The sequence below is a fragment of the Scophthalmus maximus genome, chromosome 12 (assembly GCF_022379125.1).
Source record: "Scophthalmus maximus strain ysfricsl-2021 chromosome 12, ASM2237912v1, whole genome shotgun sequence".
Classification (NCBI taxonomy): domain Eukaryota; kingdom Metazoa; phylum Chordata; class Actinopteri; order Pleuronectiformes; family Scophthalmidae; genus Scophthalmus; species Scophthalmus maximus.
The window spans coordinates 4996535-5019134 of NC_061526.1; the positions used below are offsets into that span (position 1 = coordinate 4996535).

At 48.6% G+C, this 22600-nt stretch overlaps 1 long non-coding RNA gene across 1 annotated transcript in view; it reads left to right on the forward strand.

The window, feature by feature from the left end:
- The first annotated feature begins 4287 nt into the window (after positions 1–4287).
- The window catches only part of LOC118291841, a 38124-nt gene continuing 19811 nt past the window's right edge, over positions 4288–22600 (forward strand). Inside the window, exons 1-2 of the long non-coding RNA XR_007031956.1 lie at positions 4288–5461; positions 5631–5681. This is a non-coding gene — a long non-coding RNA (uncharacterized LOC118291841). The remainder of the gene's footprint in view (positions 5462–5630; positions 5682–22600) is intronic.

Below are 22600 nucleotides of genomic sequence, written 5' to 3' on the forward strand. Positions count from 1 at the left end.
TCACTCGGCACCACACGACCAACAACATAGTAAGTCCGCCAATATTAACATGTTCATATTTCATCTTGCCATGCACCGCTTAAGCCTCGTGGGGCCTATGGCTCACTTAATGGGCCCGATACATCGCTGAAAAGATATAAATTTTTCCGCCAAACTTAAAATAATTTGCAGCCAGTGATTTTTTTTTCTCATCGTACGGCAGCGGCACATAAGATAAGACTTTATTAATCCCGCACAGGGGAAATTCACTTGTTACAGCGGCAGCGAGAGATGAAAAAAAAAAAAAAAAAGGCCTAAGGGGAAGAAGTACAAATATAACAAAATATAGCAAAACATATAAGAAAAAATAGAAGATCGAAATAAGAAAGCAAGGGCTGCTGTTACTCGCTGCCACTCATGCGACGCCATCTTGGCACCAGTCTATTGTTGCCGCTCCGACTCTGCGCGTGCCACGGGTCAGCGTCTTCAATTTGACATCACGGCATTCGAGCGCGACCAAAGTGTCTGCGGTCCAACTATGCATCCGGCTCATGCAGCTAATTAATCGTCGCTTTACTTGAACGCGAGCTGCGGCTCGGTGGTTGGGAAGCGGGAATCGGCTGGCGAGTGCGGAAATGGCATCGACGCGTCGTCATTAGCACGCACGGTTGAGCGCATACTAGTACGCGCGATATCTGAGCCGGCGGCGCCGGGAAAAAAAAGAAAAGAAAAAAAGAAAAGAATTTCCCAATCCGTCTCTGACTGTCCATCAGTATGTCGGGCACACAAACAGAACGCGGTGGGTTTTACCTCACTGCCAACACCAGATATGACAAATCACAATCACACGCGAGCAGTCTATTCCAGGCCGGGCGAGCCTATCGCCGCACAATCGGCGGGGGAACGGGGAGAGTGAGAGAAACTCCTGTCACCAGATATATTCGGGTGGAAGCCAATATTTGCATAACTGTGTGTCAGATAAGGGGGAGAACCATTATAGCGTGGCACAGTCATAACCAGGGGGCACGCAGACAGCAAGGCCTTATGGGGGCTGATTGCGGGGATGGGGGGTGTGTGTGCGCGCGTGCGTGTGTGTGTGTGTGTGTGTGTGTGCGTGCGTGTGCGTGCGTGTGCGTGTGCGTGGCGATTCCATTAACGACGGAGACGAGATGCAGAGGAAAGTGTGTCAGACTTTTCATGCAGAAACATTGAAAGTGTTTTCTGCTGCATCTGGTTTTTATATAGAGTGAATAACGAGCAGTTTATGACATCAGTTCTGCCGCGCGCGCGCACAGAGGAAAACACCCAGAGAAGAAGAAGAAGAAGAAGAAGAAGACGGTGGCGTGTGCGCACGGTTGATAGCATTGTATTGAACACTTTGCGAGCCCCCTGTAATCATAATCCCCTTGACTCGTCGCTGTTACGTTTGTTGGCTGTTTTATGCTGAAAAGCTGATCTTTGCTCGAAATCCCTGAACCGCTTTCATCATTTTTTTTGATTTTTTTCCCTGGGAAAGTTGTGCAAGCGACCAACTTTCAGGTCTCCGTCGCAGCAAATGAGCGCTGTGGCGAATTATCAGCACAGGCAGCTTTTTTCGCCAATGTCGCCTCCTTTCTCAGTATGCGGCCGCATGATTCTGTCTAGACAATGGTGGACAGGCAGCTGCCTCGGAGCGCGCGCGCACACACACTAACACACACACACACACAAACACACACACACACACACACACGTTCTGCCCCTTTTCATCTGGAGCGGTTGCTGAAGCCGGACCAAAACTAATTGATGAATGCGGCCCCGCTTATCAATCAAGCCGGGGGAACAGGAAATCAATGCGCAGGCAAACATTTAGAGCAATCTGACGCATGCAGAGTCTTAGCTGTGTGGATTTTTCCCTCTCACGGCCTCAACGATGTCCCAGGGCGGTGGCTACGCGTCGACCCAAATTTCCTCTGACAGAGCTTCCTCAGCTGGCACTTACACACTCACCCTGTCCACCTCAGCCTGATCACCGGCGTGCTGCCTTCTTAACATCCCCATTTATTGTTTTTGCCTAGCCCCCCCCCCCCTCCCCCCCGTCGTCTTCTTTCCTTCAACGTGAAGCCCGGGCGAATGCGCATCTCCTACGACGGGCGCCAAACATGGCATTTGAGACGCGCCAACACAAAGGCGGAGTGCGCACAATAATTAATGAGACAAAACTTTAGCTGTTTTGTCGACAAACAAGGCGAGCGGATGAAAGGGCAGAGGGAAACATCTGGCGCGCCTGATGAGGGGCCTTTCAAGTGGGACAGGAGATGGAAACGCGTGTGCCCCGCGGGCACATTAACAAACGCGTTTTAAAAAAACAACATCTCCGAGAAGCCCATTTTTATTAAGGGGGGGGGAGGCGGGGGTCTTTCAGTGGGGCCCCTTTCACTGTGCGGAAGGTTTTCACCAACCAAACAATCAAAGAGAATTTGTGAGCAGAGCTGTGGAACAACACAGGCCTATATTTGGAGAGGGCCTGGCGGTAATCAGAGAATTATGAAGGCAAATCAAACTAGACAGTTACAGCGCGCCTGCTGGAGGCCATGTTTTGTCTCCGCCCCTCACCCTCCTCTTCCCTGTATTTTTATGTGTCCTGCCGCAACCCCGGGCGGCGGCCTCGGCGCGATCAATACCGAGGTACGCTTTCAGCGCACACCTTCACTTCAACAGATGAGTGGCGGGACGGTGGATTGTTTTTTTCCTTTTCTAATGCATGGGCCAAAAAGGACGCGGGCGCTGCCGGCACACGACGCTGTGCTCCCTGTCCCGCAGCGATTGGCCCGTGGCATTATTTGCCCCGTGGTCCGTCAAAGGTCGCGGGGTCAACGCTCACTGCCGGTAGCTCCGGGGCGAAGCGTGGAGATGTGCAGTATGGCGTCCTCTCCCTTCCGGCGCCGAACTCAGCGGACAGGACCCAGGGCCGCGGGATCGGTCCCCGCAAGATGTCCATCATCGGGATCCTTTTCATGACAACCTCTCCTGTTATTGTCCAGAATCATTCATGGAATCTCTGTGTAGTCTGTTCCCCTTCCTCTCTAGAACACCCGCACTGGCCTCGGCCTGAATCCCACAGGTAGGTTTCATTTTTCCCCTTCCTTTACTTTGACTGAGTTGTGCAAAAGACAGGAATAAATCTGTCGATGCTTCTCCAGACCAAAGTTGGTAAAAAAAAAAAAAAGTTACCAAACACAGTTGTTGCAGACTAGCTATACTGAGCTTTCAATTAAGAAATAGATTGAAAATGCTGCGTAACATTAAACATTAATGACGAAACAGGTAACAAATTTGGTCCAAAAACATTTTTTTTCATTACTTATTCACAAGCACCAAAAAAATTATAATAATCATCTCTATCGCGACTGCGTGGTTATGGTTTTGTCCGAAAGAGAATTTGACAGTGACTTGATATTTAGCAAAGCTACAGAAGCACATGACATCAAACGTCCTTCACCTGACCCCCCCAAACAAATGTAATGCATTAAGAACATGTAGTTGTCTGTGCGTGAAGGACCACATTGCTCATAGGAAGCAGTGATAGGGAAAAAAGGTTTTTAACCGTTTTTAATCCTAATGTCTTGGAGACTCGGATTCAGGACTTTGCAAATTGATCTAGGAGCCATCTTTAAAAATGGATGTAGGAATATGCTGGTGCAGAAAAGACATCGGTTACCTTTAAGCAAGGCAGCTTCTCACGTCTGCAGCGATGCGGCTCGGTGACATTATGAGGGGATCGCAGCCAAGCGTGAAACCATCCAAATGCAAAAGCAGCCCGGTGAAGAATATCACGTCCAATGACTGTGTATGGCCAGGTAAATAGCTGTGAAATCAAAATTCGACCATGTCTGTGGGACCCCCTCCTTAACCCCGCCGCTCCTTCACATCGCGTGCGTTTAGCACACGGTGCGTGCATCATAAAGGTTTACTCGAATTCACCGCTCCTATGTTGACATTTGAGAGTTGACCTTTGGAATCAAATGGTCGCGTAGGCAGAAACGAGGGATGGCATTAATGAGGGAATTTGGCTCACAGTGTCGATTTAAAAGTCCATTAACTTTGCAGAGCTCTCTGCATACCAACTCCGCTCTGTGTTGTTCCCCAGTCTACCGCGGCTAATTGCCATTCTGGGTCGGGACGGCTGTAAGTGTTCCCGTTTAGCCATGCAGAGAGGTTCCTAGGTGCACCTTGTGGTGTATGAGACAATATAAGCCTTTCTACAAATAAATAAGATAAGGGGGGGGGGGGGGGGGGGGGGAACGGGTCTTCAGAGAAAACCGATTCTGCATGCTGAGCAGAATAGTTAGTAGCAGATGCTATCAAGGAGTAAAATCCCGATCCCCTCTGTGCAATTTCCATGTTTTGTCTCTTGACATCGTAACAAATCATCAGCGGAGGGATGAAGCGGTGACAGGGAGAATTAAATCCACAAACACAAATAACGATGGCGCCGATAAAGTACATTTTCTGCCGTTGGCTAAAAGTTTCGATAATTTACTCTGAACTTTTTGCTTTAAGGAAAATAGATAACAGCGGGCTCTCCCGTCTCTGTGTCTGGAAAAAAAAAATTCTGTTGTGTCCGTGGTCTTTTCTCCGCGACGGGAAAGCTATATCTCTAATTTGATCTGTGCAGACTAGCTGACTGTTACGTTTTGAAATGAAACGACTCTTAATAATTCAATATTGCTCACTGCAAAGCCTTTCACATTTCTAATTCAACAATTACAGCTACAATAAGCACAGTTACAACAAGTACGGTCTTTCAGACTTGGTGAATCCAATGACAATATGGGCAATCACAGTCAATCAACATGCAACTGCACATCAAGGCTTTTAAATAGCTACTGGGAAGAAGATTAAATTAGGGTGAGTGTCAGCAAAGATTGGGGGAAAAATCAGAAAACATACAAAATATTATTACCCTCAGTTTTCCTTGAAGCACACACTGACAGTGACATATGTATTGCCGTGAAAATGTAACCTATATGCACATAGATGGATGACACGTCTCCACTTACTATCACTGTACAAAAATGAAGCTGTAATATCCCATATTATGTTTGCTGGTGCTGGCGGAGTAATTTGAAGCCATTGTCTCTGGATAAATTGACTCTTGAGCGTACACAATTGGATAAAATGGCAAACAGCATCTTTGGAAGAAAAAAAAAAATGTATTTGATGCATTTATTTGACTTTTTTCGTCTGGCCCACGTCCTATCCACCATCGTCCAATTGTAGGCGCTGCGTCCTTCAGGGGACGCGGTCTGGATGATCTGGCCCTCCGGCAATTTCCACCAGTGTATGGTACACACTGTCCAGAGGGATCGTCGCTGTCCATGGTGCTGGAGACGTCGCGCTGAATAAGCCGTATGTGCCGGGGGATCGCTGCTGTGCGTGGTGCTGGAAAAGCCTGCACCACTTCCCGCGTGCTGCACTTGAGGATGCTCACCATGCTGCAGTACGTGTCCGGGTGCGCATGTGAATTAACGGTTACCTCAGGTGCTCATGTGCATCTGTGTTTGTCAGTGTGTTTATGCTGCTCTCGGTATCATTCTACTGGGAAAGACTTAAATGTATAAATGAAATACCTTTGTAACTTTAACATTATTATCTCCTTCCTTCCTTAGAATACAACCATTTTCCTGGAAGGCCAGCGCGGTAAAAAGTCATCACACCAGGTAACATTTTTTATTCATATTCTCTGGCTCTTTTTTTCTTTTCTTTTTTTTATCTTTTCCATCAGCTGCAGATGTGAAGTGAATCCACGTGGCTGTCTGAACGACTTTCCCCTGCCCCCGTTATTTGCCACAGGAACAAGCAAATTGAATCAACCCCTTCCAAAACATTTCTGCAGTACGCCGTGTGCGTGTGAGTGTGTTTTGGAACCGATAGGATTCGCCGAAAAGGGGATAATGGAGACCTGCAGGGGACTTTTGCGATGGAGAGGATGCGGGACAGAAAGGGAAACGGCACCCACAAGGAGGACTGAGCTCATCGACACGGTGCAAACTATGAGACATCCTCAGTCTTCACAGTGGGCCTGTCTGTGACTGGGAGCCAATCGGTGGCAGTCAAATGGCTGTATTTGGGTCTTTTCTCCCCAAATGGAGTTTGGTTTTTGCCACGTTAAAAGCCTCTTCCTCCAATTCTCTCAATGTAAAAACACTGACAGTGACAAGAGTGAGAAGGAATTGCGCTGTTGGAAGGAGGTTTTTTTTTGCTTTGTTGTTTTGACGGTGGGGTCTTCTTCCTTCCGAGCCCATCTGCCGCCACGAGCATAGGTTTCTTTCGGATGAATGAACCCTTTTGAGCCAAAGGGAGTAGTGAATAAACATCTCTGTCAAAGTCCCTCTGCCTAAAAGATACAGCAAGCGCCCTCGGAAGGGTTAGACCGGCTTTAGCGTACGAGTTTGAAAGGAACTGATGCGGCACTGCACCTGGTGGCGTCTATTCAGCGGTTGTGGAAGCCACGTATGGCCCAGTGCGGCTTTCAGAAAGGCGGTGCTGTTACCCCATGGGGGATTTATTCTGCATGGGTACGTGGACAGATTGTAGTTGAAGTAGTTAAGTAAAAGTACATGATACCGTTTTTGAATGATTTGCCAAAAGTGAAAAGTTAAGATGATGAGCTAAAATGGTTGACATAGTTAGCTGGAAGTTACGCTGTCGGACCCGTTAGCCGAACCTAATGCTAAAGGGTGGAAATGGCTATTAGCTAAAAGTATTGAAATACCAAAAAGCATACAGTTGTAAAAGATAAGTACAAGTACTGGATTGATAAATGAACGGGTGAAGTTCAAGGGCCCAATGGAACAGATTTGTTAGCTGAACGTAATGGCTACATTAAACTTGTCCAAATGCTTAGCTAAAAGTGTGGAAATACCCCCAAAAAGGTCACGTATAAACACTTTTAATGATAATGTATGTTGTGAGAAGTGATTTAAAATATGTCACCGATTCTGCAGGTCTCCGATCCTCAGCCCGGGGGAGCCTGATACTGAAAAATGCTCAAGTCCTGTCATGCAGCCCACTCGCCGCACCGGGCTGTGTGCTTGTACTGGCTTCCATCTCCTTCTCTAATTTGGACATCATGCTGTCTACACTGTGGGGTTCAAAGAGAGAAGAGGGAGAAAAAGAGTCGGGGGTGGTTGAAGTGTGTGTGTGTGTGTGTGTGTGTGTGTGGGGAGGGGAGGGGAGGGAGAAAGAGAAAGAGACGGGGTAACGGGGGTGAAACCTGCCGATAACTGATACAGACACGGTGAAGCCTCTGCTGTCATCAGGAGCCATTTAAAACCCCGCACACCCATTAATCCCATTGCTGTGATAACGGAGCCATAGCCCCCTTCCCCCCATCCCTTATTCCTTCCCCACCCTGTGTCTCCCCACTTCTCCTCCCGCTGCTTCTCGCCTGACGGATGGGACACAACAGGCGGTGAGCCATGAGGGGCCCCGACAACAAGGTTCTCATATCGAGCCGCTCCATTATTGAGATGCCGAGACGCATCGCCATCGCGGGCTTTCTTGTCGGAGTTTGTCACTGTCTCAGACTCACGGCGCGGCGCCGAGAGGAGGGCAACGCAGGGAGGACGGTGGGGGGGGGGGGTAACGAAGGAGAAGAGGGAATAGAGGGTACTTAAGATGGCTCCTTGAGAGAAAACAAAGCAACGCAGGTGGTGCTGAGACAACATTTTGGGGCCCAAGAGATCCTGGAGCGGTGAGAGAGAGAGAGAGGGAAGAGAAAAAATGCTGAGGGCTTTTGCAAAGTCGTGTTTGAGTCTCAGGTGAAGAGACACAGTGTTTTATGTGCTCCTTCAGAGACGTGGGTGGGTGGCAAGATCGAGTAAGGGATAAATATGATATTCAGTCGTAAAATGAAAAATCTGTGGCTTGAATTATTTATTCATGGATTTCAGGGAGGAACAGTAAGAGACACGCAGAGTACAGAAAAAGAGAGTGAGAGGGCTGAGAGGAAAGGGGGGGGGGCTGGAGGGGTCTCTTGACAATAATGCAAGAAACCGACTCCATTTGTCATCCGATGCGATGGAAATGATTTTACTCCAAGTGAACACGGCTGACCTTTGTTTTACATGTCCCCCAAGTTGGCTGGGGGGAACATTTATCAACGGGGACCAGGAGTTCTGGGCCCAAAAAAAAGTGGAGACGTTCAAACGCAACCCTCGCCTCTGCGGATTGGCGCGTCGACAGACGCCACCGGACGCTCGTCCGGAGCTACGGGGGGGGGGGGCGCATCACGGAAATGCATTGCGGATGCAGTGGCGGCTTTGTTCTCTGAGAAGGCACATTTAAAGGGGGATTAGCTGTGTGCAGACAGGATCCCCCTCCTACAGCCCTTTGATGCCTAATGATGGGCGGGCGCTCGGATTGATCTGGCACTGTGTGGGCCAGATGAAAGGGGAGTTTGAGACAGGGATCTGCTGCTTCCCTCCGGAGGTCTCTTCCCTCTCCTCCACCCATCCGTCCATGTCTCTGCCGCGGATCTGCCTCTCACTTTTGATGTATAAATGGCGCGGCGGTGTTCATCCGCCCCCCAGGCCCCCTCCTTTCTCCGTTTGCCTCGACCCCGTCCGTCGTGCGTCAGCGTGGCCATTCATTGACAGAAAGCCACCGCTCTCCGGCTCCTGATTGGCTCCGTGCTCACTGACAGCGTTATTAGCTTTACTTTCAATCACAAATTGTTGACAAAGTCTCTTGTTTATTGCCCCTTTCCCCACCTTCTCAAACCTTCACGTGGCTCTTCTCCTCTCCCCTCTCATCCTCCCCTCCCGCTCTTCCTCATTTGTGTCCTCGGGCCTCATTTAAATAAAACATCCCGGGTAGTTCCCCATTCAATTAACCGTGCAGGTCATGTTCGAGCTCTCGCTCGCCATGCCCCACTCCAGCTCCTCTGCCTCCTCCACTGTTCTCGTGATCGTCCCCTCTCTGCGGGGAATTATATGCTTCTAATCCATCAATTAAGGATATCAGCGCATCGCTCCTCTTCCCCATTAGGGGCCGTGTCATCGTATGACTGAGTGCATAACCCCTCCACTCGCCTGGGCCCCGAACTGATATCACATCCAATCTGCTTTGGCCGCTCTCCGTCTTCGGCTTCACACCCTTGGAAAACCAGGTGAGGGGGTCTTTGTGGACCGGCCGCGTCGTGCAGGTGTTGAGGTGAAGTCAAAACTGGGCATGTTTCATTCAAAGTTGAAGTAGTACATGAGATTTATTTTTTAATTTTTAATTTTTTGATCCGATTAATTAATTTACATCCTCTCTCTTTCTCGTTTAAGCCTTCAAACTCCGACAAAGCTGAGCGGTTGTCATTGAGATCAATAAGCACTTCACACATTTGTCAGTGAATGGCAAAATCTGCCTCGGTCTTGAAATCAATTACAACCCGCCTGAAAAACTACTAAGGGACTTTGGCGCTCTTGCTAAAAAAAAAACAAATTTTAAAAAATCTAAAATATAGGTAAAACAATTAATAATTTTCCTGATGCTAAATGCTGCTCAGTCGTTGAACAGATGAGCTCGTGCAATTAGCTACGCAGATGTCTGCTGCGTGTCCCTGGTGATTGCAGGATCACACGGTCGGAAATAATGAGGTCTTGTTTACCAGCGATTTACAGGCAATGGGCTTTGATTCCTGCAAAAGTCGCCCTCTCCGCGTTTGCACGCCAGAGCCAAAGGTGGAACACCGTAGGTGGAGAATTGCGAGAACAATATCCAATATCCTCTCGGCTGAGGAGGGGGCGACAGAGAGAGACGTGGCATTCGCTGAAAATCAACCACGAGCCGTTAGCGAGCGAAGCGCGAAGCGCGAAGCGCCCCGCTCGCTCCCGAGGTGGGAGCCATCGGTCTTTCGCAGCCTTAGCCCGGCCCTCGGGTGAGCACGCCCGGCCCGCCGGACTGCTCGCCAAAGATCGGGCGACGCCGATTTTGCGAGGGCCATTTCCTTTGAAGCGGGGCCTCCTCCGTCTTTTTCAATGTTTTCAAGCAGCGCCTGTTTGGCTCCTTCCGGCCGACGAAAAATGCCTTCCCCCGGCTACTCGGAAGACGGCTCGTGCTTTGTGGCGTCAGCGGAATTAGAACAGCTTATTCGTGTCGGGCTTTCCGCTCAGAAGGGGGCGAGCGAGACCCGTAATGAAATAAATAATTCATGCTGTCGGAGCGCGCCGTCTATGGGGACGGATGAAGTTAATGACACGTAAGCGATGGGTGATTGTAAGACGGGGCGGTTGGCGTTTCACTTTCCCTGCCGGCAGCCAGGCGTAGCAGTACGGCACCTCTGGGCGAAATCAACAGAATTGGCACGCGGCAGGAAAAAAGTAACTCAAAGAGAATGCGATGCAGGAGAGAGAGAGAGAGAGAGTGGGAAAATCACACATCGCACGCCGGAGATCAGGGCGCCATATGAACGGTGTTTTTGTTCGGCACGTGACATTTTTTAAAAATCTAGATGAAATAATTAGATTCATGTGGCCCGTTGTAATTTAATTCACTTCATGACATCTTCCTTTTGCTGAAACTATACGGAGGACAGTTGGAAGGCTAGTTAGCTCAGTCGCTAACGGGACATTGACGTCAACAGACACTTGTCTCGTGACCGCGGGTGACGAGGGCCAATAAGCCACGTTAGCTTCCTTCAATTTGCATTCCCCTGCTCTTGGATTCCGTTGGCACTTTCCAGATGTTTTGCCGCTCTGGCCTTTGTCACGCGGCCACAATCAAATTGGACACGATTGGAGAGATTTGCCCAGATTGAACTTCAACCCCCGACAAGGTGAATTAACTGGTCACAGCGATTTTCGTCGCGACAGCCATTTTTCAAATGCTCGTGTGATTTGGCCTTCGCGGGTATTCAAAAAGGAAATGACAATCTGGTTCTGCTAGTCCAGAGTATCTGTGTGCTGGATAGAACCGCGCACAGCTCACGGGCGCAATTGTGCCGAGCCAACGAGGTCAAAGAACCACTGCCGCAGAGATTCACGCAGACCTACGGAAGTGCGGTGTGATTCTTGTGTTAATTAACATTCTTTCAAGCAGTATCCACGTGTCTTTACCCGCCCCTGGATGTGGCGGCCGCACTGTAAATCAGGGAGGACCATGGTTACTACCACAATCCGCTTGCTACTAACTCCATCCTCCCCTCCGGCACAGCCGAGCCGTGTGAAGGTCTGCTGCCAATGTGCCAGCTTCCCCCTCCGAGACCAAAACCGTAGAACCGGCGACTCCGTCTTCTTTTCTCTCCCTGTCTCTTCCTCTTCCGCCGTCGCTCGGCTTCACGCCGTCCCATCCACTCCGCCCTCCGTCCCCATTCATTCCCCCCAACGCTTTTCCACGCCTTTGCAGAGATCCGCCTTTGGACAAGGGCAGGGATGGGAGCACGTGTTGCGAGGGGAGTTGAGCTGAAGAACATTTAGTGCTGATGAAGAAGAAGCAAGTCGAGTCAAGTGTCTGTGGAAGAGGAGAAGCGGGCAGGTGAGAGGGGAGCTTGTGAGTGTGTGTGTGTGTGTGTGTGTGTGTGTGTGTGTGTGTGTGTGTGTGTGTGTGTGTGTGTGTGTGTGTGTGTGTGTGTGTGTGTGTGTGTGTGTGTGTGTGTGTGTGTGTGTGTGTGTGTGTGTGTGTGTGTGTGTTTTCCCCCTCCCTCAGCAGAGGCAACGGGCTGAGTTGCCAGAGCCATAGAGAGTGTCGTCTTTAGAGGCTCTTTTTGAAGTTGAGCCTGAGGATTATCACGGTTGCCTCCTCAGCAGTGGCAAACCTGTGTCTGATTCCTGAGACGGAGAGGGGGAGAGAGAGAGAGAGAGAGAGAGTGAGGAGGAGGAGGAGGAGGCGGCAGGGTGCCGAGAGAAGGGGAGAGGAGTAAAGTTAAATCCCTCGGGAGACGGAGAACACATGAGCAGCCAGTGCACAGTGACAAAAGCAGGAGAGGGAAGATACAGAGAAAAGAGTCTGTGCGTGCGTGCGTGTGTGTGTGTGTGTGTGTGTGTGTGTGTGTGTGTGTGTGTGTGCGTGTGTGCGTCTGCGCGCTCGTGTGCAATCCAGCTGACGAATGATCGCGAGGTTCCTGCAAAAGAGAAGATTCATGAGTCACTCATTAGTCACTACTCGTTCATTATTGAACATTTCCCCCGCGGCTCCAGGTGAGCAGGTTCCCATCCGGGGCTCCTCTGCAGGAGTCGTGCCTTACCGTCCCCAGCTCCCCCAGTAGCTGTTTCCTGACACGAAAGTGCGGCTGCTGTGTGGACTTGACAGATTCCTTCTTAGCCAGCGAAGGTTCGGAAAGTCTCTCTTGGCGACCTTTCGACCTCTTTGGGGTTTCGGATTGCACTTGCGCGTCCGTGCCCGGTGCGGTTGACGGGGGAACGCAGCGCGCAGAGCGCTTCGGCGGAGGCCTGCCCCTTGGGCTTGTGCCAGTTCTCGTAGAACCGATGCTGACGCTCCGTGACAGAGACCCTCGTCCACGCCATCGTCACCTCCCGTCTGTCCGCTCTGTCCGGCGCACCAGAAATAACCCGGACAGCCCCCACCCTCATCCATCTCCACTGGCTTGCGAGCCACGTCCTGCATCACCTATAAAATCCTCTTCCTCATCTATAAATCCCTCTATAAATCCCCCCCCCCCCCCCCCCCCCCCCCCCCCACAATACCCCGTCTGACCTCCTCCAACTCTGTACCCAATCCCAATCCTACAGTCCCCTGTCTGCTCTCCACCCCCCATAGCAGCCCGAGAACCTACGGTGACAGGCTATTCAGCTTGGCAAACCCAAAAAACACTTGGCATAATCAGATGACCACTCCCCAGCTTCTCTGCTAATTTTTTTCTGTCCTTGGATTGTTTCTACTTTTTAGCGGCCTTGGGGTTACCTAACCGGATCCCAGGTAGCGCAACTGCAATCCACGTGTCCTGACCACTTTATCATTCCATACATAAATCTGACCAGCGGACAGGGAAAGATCAGCCATACCCTCCCTTCTCCCTGCCAGCCTAAGCCCAGCAGCAGCTGTAGCAAGCCTCCGCTCGCGAAAAAACCCAGAAGAAAAGTGGTTTAAAAAAATGCAAGACATCCATCTATGGCATTGCCTCCCCTGACCTGGGATGCTGCACGACTGATTACGAAGTCCACCAGCCACGCCTCACTCATTTGCGTTATCTTAACGGAGGTAATGAGAAGGAATATTAATACCAGGTATGAATGCAAAGGCCTTGTGGAATCGGATGCTATTATCCAGATAATGGATCCAGATATAGATCAGCTGTTAATACCAGGTGAAAATGGGACCGAGTTCCGATCCCGTTGCAATCGGGACCACTTCCAGGTGCAGTGTGCCCTGCATATATTTAAAACCTGCATTAGCACGGTGTATCGAAGACACAGGTTGCACACTAATACCATTTTTTTCTGTTGAGTTCTACGCAAGGAAAGTTGTTGAGGAAAGTCAAACTTTACTTTACATCCATCAGCACCAGGGCACTGGCACAGGTGGAGAATTGAGGGCTAAAGTGTGTGTGTGTGTGTGTGTGTGGGGGGGGGGGGACGGAGATGAACAGAGTTTCTGATGGAGAGAGGGCGGCGGAGGAAACGGGAGGTTCCCGAGATGGATTGAAATCATCGGTACGCCGCTCGCCCCGGCGTCCACGGGCCCACAGACACGAAACAAAGCATAATGGGCCGGAGGAGGCCGTGTGTGACAGGGTGGAGAAGGGCCACAGGGAGGGAAGATGGTGGATGGAGAGAGAAGCTATAACTCCGGAGGAGACGATGAGTGCAGCTGAAAAGGAAAGCACCAAAACCCCCCCCAGGTTTTTGAATGTTGTTCGTCGCCACATCGGTTGATGCTATTCGTGGACGTCTGTTCATATCTGTTCCGTCACTTTGACTCCCGTTCCTCGCCGCACTGGCAGCGTGGCCGCGGAGCGAATGAGTTCTGCCGCGGGTGAAAGAGCGAGAGGAGGAGTGCTGTGCAGAGAGAGGAGGGGAACTCCTCCCGCCGCCGACTTGGAAAAAAAACGAGACGCGGCGCCGATGGAAATTTACAGCGCGTGTTCGGCGTGTTTGTTTGACACCGTGGCAGAATGTGTTCCGTCACAACACAGAGACGGGGGAAGATGTTTTGAATGAACCTTCCGTTGTGGATGCTCACATTTGCCTCCGTTCACCAGCAGAGGGGGGTAAAGATGCGTTGAAGAGGCAGAGGCTGCCTCGTTGCAGAAAGACCTCATAGAAATCGATTTCTTTTATTATTATTATTATTTAGAGGCGGAATTAAGTGAAAAATAAACATGTGCCCTTTGTGATCTTCAAGCGCTCTCACTTGTGACTTTCTAAGGTTGCGTTTAGTGGTGTTTATTAAAACTCGCTTGTTTTTTTTTTGCCGCGGCCCCCCTTTGACTTTGAGCCCCAGCAAGAGGGGCTTTTCAGTCATTAAGCCAGCACGATAGCAAGGGGAGGGAGGAACATTTTTTTGCAACTCAATGCGTTTCAGCGGCGAGGTGGAGCCGGGATAATCCAGTCAAAAAAAAAAACACGCCTCGTACAGGGGGGGGGGCCACGCCGAGCTCGCACGCTGACTTTCCCCTCAGTGGGCCGTGTGCTTGTGTGGAAAAGGTGCGTGTGTGTGTGTGTGTGTGTGTGTGTGTGTGTGTGTGTGTGTGTGTGTGTGTGTGTGTGTGTGTGTGTGTGTGTGTGTGTGTGTGTGTGTGTGTGTGTGTGTGTGTGTGTGTGTGTGTGTGTGTGTTTGTGTGTGTGTGTGCACGCACGGAGGGGTTCTTCGTCTAGTTTGCCGAGCAACTGGAGTGCATAGCGGCGACAACAAACCCCGACAGCTTCCAGCCAAAGCAGCACTGACATGCCGGATTATGCGCAGCTCGCACTCCCGCTGCATCCACAGACGCACCGGCGTCGACACTGGGGACACCTCGACGCTTGACTCAGGGAGTGTGTCAATTCTCAATATTTACAGGGAAGGATTGCGTTATCTTTTTCTTCTTGAAGAAAGAGAAAAAGGTGCATCCAGCCGCTATTCCGTCCGCCTCGGTGTTCTCTCCGCGTGCCACTCGTTCTGCGGTGATGAAACAGGCTGATGGAGAGCCGTGGAAAAAGGGGCCTAAGTGCAGACCAGGCGTTGGCCGAAACTTTTTCATGTCAAGGACTAATTTATGTTATTTGTTTTTCGAAAGGCACCACAGGGACTGCATTCTGTCACGGTGAAAAAGAAAAGAAAGACGAAAAGGGGTTGTTTCCATAACAACCAGAGGCCACTATCTGCACACTGTACTTATGTCCAACACTCAGACACGTAAGCCAGAGAACACAGCCGAGGTTTCTCCTCACAGATTCCTAATGATGACGGTCACGACTGCAGCTCGGACATTATCCCCACGCGTCTATGGACCATGGTGAATGGTCTATATGACTAGAAAAGCGCTATATAAATACAGTCCACTTACCATTTACCAAGCCTGCTTATCCCAAATCCCACTGAGGGACCCTCCCCCCCTCAAAAAAAAGGCCATCTCTGAATACTCTCATTCACTCTCGAACCAGCTCATTTGTTCTTCTCAAAGATGTGAATCGTTCTAAAAAAGAGTTGCAGAGATTTCCCAAGACGAAAGCACCGCAACCTGACAATAATCTTTTTTTTTTTTTTGTCTGCAATACTAATTCACATTCAATGAACTTATAATCCACGTTGTCCTTGTAAACCTGTGGATCCTCGGACCGCGGCGGAGGGACCTCTCAGCCTGCCCAGGGGGATTATTGTAACACGAACTGTCGCTACAGAGCAAGACAACATGCAATTTACTCCCGATGACAATGATGAGCAGGACGAGAAAGGGACATTAAATCACTCACGAGGAAACGTGTGCTCCATCTGGACACAAACCATTTTCTCGAAGTGGCACTAAACGCACGAGAGGCGCCCGCGAGCGTGGCACGATGAATCCGTTATTTGAATCACATGTAATGCCGCCGCGCTGCATGAATATTCACTTCGTTCACTTTTCGTTGCAACGAAAACAACAACAAAAACAACAACAACAACAACAACACAAAGCAACACAAAACATGCTCATTTAATCCATTAGGCATGTAAGAACAGCAAACAGAGATTAAGACGCCGCGTGACTCGGCAACCCCGTGGAGTCATTACGCCCCGAGAAGAGCAGACATGTGTTTTTGAAAATGACAATTATTCCGGCAATCACCGTTAATTGCTCCACTTCCCTGTTGTACGCCTGCGAGGCCCGGGACCATCAGGTCGCCGAAGGAAAATACTGGAAATCATTTCTATTTTTTGACGCTGACAGCCCTGCCTTGCGCGCGCACACACACACACACACACACACACACACACACACACACACACTCACCTGCCTGCTGGAAAAGAAAATAACTAATCCACCTCTGCATTCTTGAATCCTCTATTCAGCGAAATAAATTAGCCCTGTGACATATATGGGAGGATGGGTGGAACGTACATACTCGGTGGCTCCGTGAAAACAGCGTACCTGGTGCATGTTGCATGTTGAAGATAATCGCGGGGTGAGTTAATTAGCATTAGCATGTAGTGCATCTCGATCATGTAGGAGTGTAGTTTTCATTCGCGGGGGGGCGGGGGAGGAGGGGGGGAGGAGGAGGAGGTGGCGGAGGAGGAGGAAGCTGGTGTGTAGCCGTAGGATAGGAGGTAATTAACTTATCTAACAGAGACATGTTCTTGAGGCTCCTCTTCCGCAGAAAATTGGCTTAGACTTTCTTTTCACACGCCATATAGGCAACTGGAGCAGTTTGAAATAATACCGCCGTAATGGGGGCAATAGAAGTGTGTATTACTAAAATAGACGTTCATCAAGTAGTCGCATATCTGCTCGGATGTATGCGATGGGACGAAAAGAAGAAGAAAAAGGGAAGGGGCAGCTGTCGGACAATGCGACATTATGAAATATGCGGGGCTATTCGTTAATGAATGAATGAATTAAAACCCTCATTTGCATTTTTCTCCCAAAAATAGCCCACAAAAATAGTGACACCAGCCAACCGCAAGAGGCATTTCGAATTTGAGCCGCAGCGGCCGCGGTTCTGCATCAAATTCACATCGGCGCACGCCGCATCTACTCGGGGAGGTTGGTCCATGGGGTGGGAGGTATGATGGGAAGTATGATGAATGTATTGGCACAGCTGACTCTGTGTTGCTCTTGTTCTCTCCAGTCACTCGGAACATCAAGCGCTCGCCCGGTGTTCCCTATGACTTTGCTCCAGCGGATGGAGGTGTACGCCGCCGGCGACTTCCAGCCACCCAAGGAATTCCCAACAGGCGGGGGGGGCAAGGCCGAGGCAGCCTCGGACTCCCCCTGGGTTTCGTCTCCTCTCTGGCTTTGTTGCCTCTTAATATAAATCTTTTTAAAAAAAAGCACATGAAGATGTATTAAGTGGCCGAGCCAAAAATATTCCAGTTATCTTGGCCTGTTGTCAGCTGACGCCCACAGAAATCTCACAGGTACGAGACCTGCAACGGGATCGGAGCGCCCTTGAACCTGCTTGTATTCTCTCATGGTGAGTAGAGAGTCGGGTTGGTATCCAGTAACTAAGTATAGCTACTCAAGTACTGCAGTGCAAGTGCAGATTTTAGGTACTTGTGCCATTACATGTGCTACTATAAGAAGCAGAATATATATATATATATATATATATATATATATATATATATATATATATATATATATATATATATATTCATACATTTCACTTTTACATTTATTTGGTAGCTATAGTAACCTTGCAGAATAATAAATAAATATATCAAGTAGTTCAAAATATCCCCACTGCAAAACCACTTCAGGTGTGAAATGCTGCTTAAATGTCAAGGAAGTATTGTGATGTATTGAGGGTTTGCGCTGATTTGCTTGGTGGCGAGAGCTACATGAGACAATGGTGCGACCCTAATGTCTGTCTGCTGAATAAAAGGCTAAAGTGGCCTTTTATTTCTGCACAATGACTGGGAACGGGTAAACTGCTGGCCAGGTACCTCTCCGAAAAGTAACAAAGCCCACTTACCAGCACCTCTGAAACTCACTAATTCAACCCTTTGTTCATTTAATCAGTGCAAAAACCGAGCAACCGGGCCGAAAAAGCTCGTTTTGATCCCATGGCAACAAGTCAATTAAATAAGATGAGCGAGCCATTTGGAGTTTCGGAGAAAGATGTGGACCGGGGGAAGGATGTGAAATATGTGGATACATCGGGAAAGTGCAATAAAAATTCACTTGCATAGTTTTAATGGTCTGCTGGAGCTGTGGCGATGTGCACGACGGCTGCCGCAGATGATCCTGAGTGTTATTGTTGATCTGATGTGTTTGTCGCTCATGCGGGACTAGGTCCAAGTCTAAAATATGGGCAGATGCAAAATTGGTATTGATCTTCTCGTCTAAATCGCATCTCGCGTGCACATTTGCTGTGCGGCGTTGACACATGCGCCTAACTAAACAATCGACCTGCTGTCCTTCTTCCACCACTGTAAAAAAAACAACAACAACAAAAAACTCAGATACGTGCATCGACAGAGGGCTCAGAGCATCCAGTGGCCAATTTGTCACATTTAACAGCCACCGCAGTTACACAACAAGTGATTTAAAAGAGCGAACAGGCTCACGTAAAACTGCAGCGGTGGGCGGGCGGGGGGGGGGGGGCATCCAGGTGCCTTTTGCGAGGTGTTTCGTCGTCCCCCTTCTCTCATTCGTGTCTCTTTCCAGTGATGGAGCCGCAGCACCGAGGCGCCCCGAGGCAAAGATTAGATTGAGGCTAACCTAAGATTGAGGAGGCTCGTTCCCGTCATTGTAATTAACTGTCACTGCTTTGTGTTTTTTTTTCTTTCTTCCTTACTCTTTAGAAAAATATTAAGGTCCTCTCCTACCAGGTGTGGCCGCTGTGCGCCCCGGGGTACACCAGGGCTCTCTCGCGTCACATTGCCCAACAAATGAAAGGCGAGACGGGGGGGGGGGGGGGGGGTTGAGAGCTGCAGCTGTGCGGCAGAGGACGTGCTCACCTGCACGCGGCCGACTTTGTGCATCCGACTCCGCCGTGTTGTCATTATGGACCTGATGTACCCGTGCGCTTGTAGTGTTTGGCAGCTTCTCCCGCGTCACAGACAGGCGGTAAAGGGGGGCGGAATCGGCAGCCCACGCTGCCTTGCAATCGGAGCGGGATTTTGCATCTGACCGCACAGGTTAACCCTGGATCACTCCCCGTCTCCTCGGTTGCGTTCCGGTTTTTTTTCTTCTTTTCTTCGAGGCGCCGCGCGACAGAGCCGCTGTTGCCCTGGTGAGGCAGAATAATCCATATGGCTGCAAGTGAAGTAAGGACACGGAGGCGGGCAGAACGGGGGTTGCAGGCGCTGCAATCAGGAATGAAAAGTTATTGCGACTCTCTCAGATGCGGGACGTGGATGTTACATACAGTCTGTATTTGTTGTGTTCCCGATTCTTCACTTGTAAGTTTGTTTATTGCAATGTGGCTATAATTCAAAATGCTCAGATGGGCCCAGCAATGTGTGGTACAACCAGGCCTGTACAGTGTGCATGTGCACAGCAACCGAGGGAAGTGTTCCTCCGAAATTTGGCAACGCCACAAGGCTGTTTTGATGATATTGATCCGCCTAAAGCTACAGTAGTTACAGTCAGGAGTCATTTTGTTCCCTAGTTTATGACAAATGAAATATGTGTTTCTGCCAATTCACAATTCATTTGGAATAGCCAAATACTGAGTTTTCACCGAATGCCAAGGACAGATAATCATCCCGCAACAAATTATCTTGAATGTGTGCCTTGCACATAAATATTATGTGTTTACTCTCATTAAAAGCATTTTTTGTTAAAAAAAAATGAATGTTTTATTAAAACTTAAAACTTATAACACTATAACTCCATTGGCAGCCTTTTTTGTCAAGTCTAACCAGATAATGAATTCAACTTGTGAGCCACAACGGAGTTTTTAAGGGGTCATTTATTTGTTGTACATCAAGAGCTCTCGGTGACATTGCACTGTCCACCCAGTGGGAATAATGTTAACCAGAGTGGAAGCTACAGAACGTGATGGATTCCCTGGGATCTCATAGCAGTCCGGCCAGGTTTTAAACCCTGAGCTGGCGGCAGAAAGGATTAAGCGTCCATCCGTCCAAGACTTTTTCCCGCAAACCCAAATACTATTTTCTGGCGTCTGCTTACCTCTCTGGAACTCAAACCCCTTCAAAACCATTAATATGGTGTCTTCTTTCCCATTTTTGCCCATTCCCGCGGCCTCTCCTGGGGGCTTACATTATCAGCTGTGGCTGCCAAATTAGAAAGCACCTGAAGAGGAACAGGTCATCTCTTCTCTGACTGTTTTTCCTGGGTGATATGTGAAAACGTAGCCGAAACTTGGTAGGAACCCGACACTCTGTTGCTCTGTGGCATTAAAGATTTGCGGCAGCAAAGAAGTATTATCTGTCTAAACAGTTTTCCTTTGTATCCCCTGGAGTGGTCTTTAAATTCAAACATGCAGGAGCTATAGTTCGTATCATTCTGCTCATTTGGGTGCAGGGTTCATCTTTCATAAGCTGTCACTTGCTCGTGGCCAATCCTTCACACACATAAACCCTCCAAACGAACATCAGAATACAGTGTTTACTGAAGTTTTACCCAAGTTCTCGCGGCAGTGCTAAAGATGTTGCAGAATAACAAGGCATAACTGAAAATCTAGCACAAGAAGGCAAAGTATAACAAAAGCACACACGGGGGTGACTGGATTGTGCTGCTATTTTACAGTCTTTTTTTAGCTTTTGCTTGTTTATATGGATTGTAATAAACCTCACTGTGATCCTCCATTTAGCATTTGCATGGGCGTCTGTGGCTCAGGAGGAAGAGAGGTCATCCACGTCAGTGATTCCATCCCCATTTCCCCCAGCCAGCATGCCGAAGTGTCCTTGGACAAGACACTTGACCCTTAATTGCCCTTTGATGGCTCTTCCAACAGTGTGTGAATGTGACAGAAAAAGCTTGATAAACAGCAGCACTGTATGAATGCGTGTGAATGGGTGAATGTACCTTGTGCTGTAAAAGCGCTTTGAGTGGTCGATAGGAAACCGCTATATATATGTGTGTATATATGTATATATATACCGTCCGTCTACCATATACGGACACGTCCATCCTCGAGCTCCGCCACACTTGGCCAGTCCATCCAAATGCTCTACAGTAGAAAGGCCTTCGGGTAAAGGGAGCAGGCTTTGTTGATGCTGGAGGTAATCCTGTCAAAATTGCCCAGGCTATATTCTCACTGGAGGCAGTCAGGCTGCCTCTGCTTGTCCCAGCACAGATGGAGCCAGGGTGTCAGTGGCAGGTCTGCTCAGCCGCTGGGTGAGGCCGGCCAGTTGTGTGTCTACCCCTTTTTTTTTTAATCCTTCCTGCAAGGCACGCTCCAGCACTGTGGCCAATTTCATTAGATCCGTGCGGGTTTGTCCTTTCCTTTGGGACTGTGCGTGTCAACTTGGCGAAACTGGTCCTTGAAGTCGTCACAACCTCCTTTTCTTTGCGCTTCCCCTTGCCTGTGTTTGTGCCACTGTTAAAGGTCAGATAAAGGTCAGGCCTGGGATTCTGCACACCTGCTTTGCTGCTCTTTTCTTCAAAGTGCTGGATTGCAATGAGGTAATCTGGCCTCTCAAGACGTCCCCATGCCAATCTCACCTGTCTTTCTTGGCTTCTGCTTATCTCAGGCTTCTCTGACACCAAAGGGGGCGAGTCGGCCAACATCTATTACATGGCCCATGTAATAGTGATGGGGGGAAAAAACAATTATCAGCTATGTTCTGTTGCTGTGCAGAACAGGACATTAGTAATTCTAATTGCAAGATTCAGGCAAATTATAATCGTTATGAGCGAAGGGTCAAAGAGATAATAGGCAAATCTATGGAGTATGCTTAACTTGATACATTCAGTTAAAAATGCTATAAATTTTGACAATAACAAAAAGAACACAAGAAATATTGTTTAAGGAAACATTTGCAAGGATTACTCCTTGCAAATGTTTCCTTAAACAATATTTGTTAGATATTTCTTTCTTATTCTTAATAACTATGAATCCTTTTAACTCTAAAATCACACCCTGAAGGCAAATTATTTATCCACGGATGCAGACATAAATAATACATCATAATACCAGAATTTTAAAAATATATATTTCTTGCATGTCTAAAACTATATTTCATGCTAGATCATGATGCTACGAGAACATATTTTTAGTTGAGGTACATTACTCTTGATTGAAGTCTTAATAGCAAAGACACTTCTTAAGTATGAATAGTGCAACCTAGTAAATCAGAAGGCTGAACAAATGGAGTCAAAGTTTAGGGAGCTACTAAACCGAAAAATTGTCGTTAGAATAACTCCCAAGACGAGATTTGAGCAATAACATCACAACACAAAAGATATACTAGAAGTTTTATTTCAAAGAAATATCACTTGCAATGGTTTCAGATGAATTTTGCTTTTCTGTGTTGCCCCAAGAAACGGATTAATTAACAAAAAAGACAATTATCACTTTGTGCAGTTGTTAATTAGGCT